At 45.1% G+C, this 3706-nt stretch overlaps 1 long non-coding RNA gene across 1 annotated transcript; it reads right to left on the reverse strand.

The window, feature by feature from the left end:
• Nucleotides 1-1132: 1132 nt before the first annotated feature.
• LOC127925053 (uncharacterized) lies at nucleotides 1133-1689 on the reverse strand. The gene is made up of 3 exons (XR_008119597.1): nucleotides 1607-1689; nucleotides 1448-1527; nucleotides 1133-1248 (listed from the first exon to the last, which is right to left on the reverse strand). It is a non-coding gene; the product is annotated as an uncharacterized LOC127925053 (long non-coding RNA).
• Nucleotides 1690-3706: the final 2017 nt, after the last annotated feature.

Consider the following 3706-nt stretch of genomic DNA (forward strand, 5'->3'; position numbering starts at 1 on the left):
AAAGCAGTGACCTACATACGGAAAAGGGAGCCATTTCGGATAACGCCTCGGTCTGAGTGAACAGTGGAAACACTACCCACTGGGCACATCACGTCATCTCAACGTGGAAATAAAAAAATTCAGTTGAGACGTTGATCAATGAGATTTCAACATCTATTCGTCCACGAAGACAGCTGGAGATTCACAATGTGTCATCAATGTGCATTTAAAAGTACAATCCAACTTCCTAGTGGAAAAAAACGATGTCAGGTATGTTTTATTTATACAACAAGATGTGCTTGATCTAATAGCACAATCAAATGACCGGAATGGGTTGATCAATGCTTTATCATGATTATTGTGGAAATCTCCACAGTGCTCAAAATCAAAATTCAATTCAGTCAAATTGTATTTGTCAAAACGCGACCAAATACAACAGGTGTAGACTTTACTGTGAAATCCTTACTTACAAACTCTTCCCATTGACGCAGTTTCTTTTATTATACAATTTAAAATAAAATAGTAAAACAAGATGAATAAAATACACAAGAATGGAGCTATACAGGAAGTACCAGATCAATGTGGAGCTATATACAGGAAGTACCAGTAAGAGATCAATGTGGATCAAAATACAGAACGTACCAAGATCAATGTGGAGCTATATACAGGAAGTACCAGTACCAGATCAATGTGGAGCTATATACAGGAAGTACCAGATCAATGTGGAGCTATATAAAGGAAGTACCAGTACCAGATCAATGTGGAGCTATATACAGGAAGTACCAGATCAATGTGGAGCTATATACAGGAAGTACCAGATCAATGTGGAGCTATATAAAGGAAGTACCAGATCAATGTGGAGCTATATACAGGAAGTACCAGATCAATGTGGGGCTATATAAAGGAAGTACCAGATCAATGTGGAGCTATATACAGGAAGTACCAGATCAATGTGGAGTTAAAGCTTGGTCACAAATGGGTCTTCCAAATGTACATTGACCCCAAGCATACTTCCGAAGTTGTAGCAAATGGCTTAAGGACAACATAGTCAAGGTATGGGAGTGGCCATCACAAATCCCTGACCTCAATCCTATAGAAAAATGTTTGGGCAGAACTGAAAAAGCATGTGCGAGCAAGGAGGCCTACAACCTGACTCAGTTACACCAGCTCTGTCAGGAGGCCTACAAACCTGACTCAGTTACACCAGCTCTGTCAGGAGGCCTACAAACCTGACTCAGTTACACCAGCTCTGTCAGGAGGCCTACAAACCTGACTCAGTTACACCAGCTCTGTCAGAGGCCTACAAACCTGCCTCAGTTACACCAGCTCTGTCAGGAGGGCCTACAAACCTGACTCAGTTACACCAGCTCTGTCAGGAGGCCTACAAACCTGACTCAGTTACACCAGCTCTGTCAGAGGCCTACAAACCTGCCTCAGTTACACCAGCTCTGTCAGGAGGCCTACAAACCTGCCTCAGTTACACCAGCTCTGTCAGGAGGCCTACAAACCTGACTCAGTTACACCAGCTCTGTCAGGAGGCCTACAAACCTGACTCAGTTACACCAGCTCTGTCAGAGGCCTACAAACCTGCCTCAGTTACACCAGCTCTGTCAGGAGGCCTACAAACCTGCCTCAGTTACACCAGCTCTGTCAGGAGGCCTACAAACCTGACTCAGTTACACCAGCTCTGTCAGGAGGCCTACAAACCTGCACTACACTTCAACTGTGTATAACAGGCTGACTACACCGCTCGGGTCGCACAAGTGTTGCCAAATAAATGTAGAAATATGATTTAATTGATGCACCCACACTGCTCGCGTGCGCCTTGCGTTGCCAAGGGCTAAAAAAGAAGTAATTTCTATTTGTGATGTAGATCGCACTGCAAGTCCTGCCTCTCCCGTCTCCTCATTGGTTTATAGAAGCAGGTACCCACGTGCCATCTTTCTCATTGGTTTATAGAAGCAGGTACCCACGTGCCATCTCCTCATTGGTTTATAGAAGCAGGTACCCACGTGCCATCTACTCATTGGTTTATAGAAGCAGGTACCCACGTGCCATCTCTCATTGGTTTATAGAAGCAGGTACCCACGTGCCATCTCCTCATTGGTTTATAGAAGCAGGTACCTACGTGACATCTCCTCATTGGTTTACAGAAGCAGGTACCATGTGCCATCTCCTCATTGGTTTATAGAAGCAGGTACCCACGTGCCATCTCCTCATTGGTTTATAGAAGCAGGTACCCACGTGCCATCTCCTCATTGGTTTACAGAAGCAGGTACCCACGTGACATCTCCTCATTGGTTTATAGTAGCAGGTACCCACGTGCCATCTCCTCATTGGTTTATAGAAGCAGGTACCCACGTGCCATCTCCTCATTGGTTTATAGAAGCAGGTACCCACATGCCATCTCCTCATTGGTTTATAGAAGCAGGTACCCACGTGCCATCTCCTCATTGGTTTACAGAAGCAGGTACCCACGTGACATCTCCTCATTGGTTTATAGTAGCAGGTACCCACGTGCCATCTCCTCATTGGTTTACAGAAGCAGGTACCTACGTGACATCTCCTCATTGGTTTATAGTAGCAGGTACCCACGTGCCATCTCCTCATTGGTTTACAGAAGCAGGTACGTGGGTGACTGGAAAGACTAACGAGGTCAGTGGCGGTAATTAATGCACCTAATTTTGAAAGTTGCCAATCGCATTATAAAGTCAAGAGAAGTAAAGCCTGGAAGGAGGAGAGATGACTAGAAATTATTCAGTTGACCGTTTTGATGTGTGGATTAATTGTCCGAGTAGAGGACCTTGTGCATTTCAGGTAAAATCACAACTCAATGTTTATATCCCAGGACAAATGAGCTAACAACAGCAAGCTAGCTAAATAGGACAAATTGGCTAGCAAGTGCAAGCTAGCTACTAAATTTCCATAAATGTTTAATGCTTTTCGACATATAAAATAAACATGTCATCTTCAAATCAAGCTATTTGTCTCTAACTGACTATTTCAGAATAGTGAGCTTCAATGGGAGACACAACAAATCTAGCAACTCTAACAGAGGTCCTCATACAACAGCTTCAATTAGGTGAAAACGTTAGCCTGTAATGGTGATTTAGTGTTGAGACGCTGACATACTCTCCCCCCTGGGACTTCTCTCTCCCCCCTGGGAACTCTCCCATTGGGACCTCTCCCCTGGGACCCCTCTCTCCCCTGGACCTCTCCCATTGGGACCTCTCTCTCCCTGGGACTCTCCTCTCCCTGGGACCTCTCTCTCTCTCTCTCTCTCTTCTTCACCGTTTCTCTCTCTCTCTCTCGCTTCCTTCTTCCTGTTTCTGGGTAACAGTTCAACTAGCTGATTGGTTATTAGCGAATCAGGAAACAGCACCAGTGTGATACCTGGTCTGATCTACCCCATCAACCAATCAATGGATCTGTCTCTGGGAATTTGTGAAGCAAATGCCCACCCTGGATTGGTTTCTCATTAACGACACACCTGAAGTCAGCCAGTCAGGAGAAAATACCAGAGCTTTAACAAAATAGCCTCACTAATGAAACACGATGGAGAAGAGTGGAAGTGGCCTTGTGGGTTGTTTTGTCTGTTTGTGTCTGTCTACATAGGCCTTCTACTAAAGAGAGCAGATAGGGAGAAGAGGCAGCAAATGGGAAAGAAAGCAGGAGGGGAGGGAGGGGAGGAGAGGAGAGGAGAGGAGAGGAGAGGAGAGGAGAGGAG

The sequence above is a fragment of the Oncorhynchus keta genome, unplaced genomic scaffold (assembly GCF_023373465.1).
Source record: "Oncorhynchus keta strain PuntledgeMale-10-30-2019 unplaced genomic scaffold, Oket_V2 Un_contig_5014_pilon_pilon, whole genome shotgun sequence".
In the NCBI taxonomy this organism is placed as follows: Eukaryota; Metazoa; Chordata; class Actinopteri; order Salmoniformes; family Salmonidae; genus Oncorhynchus; species Oncorhynchus keta.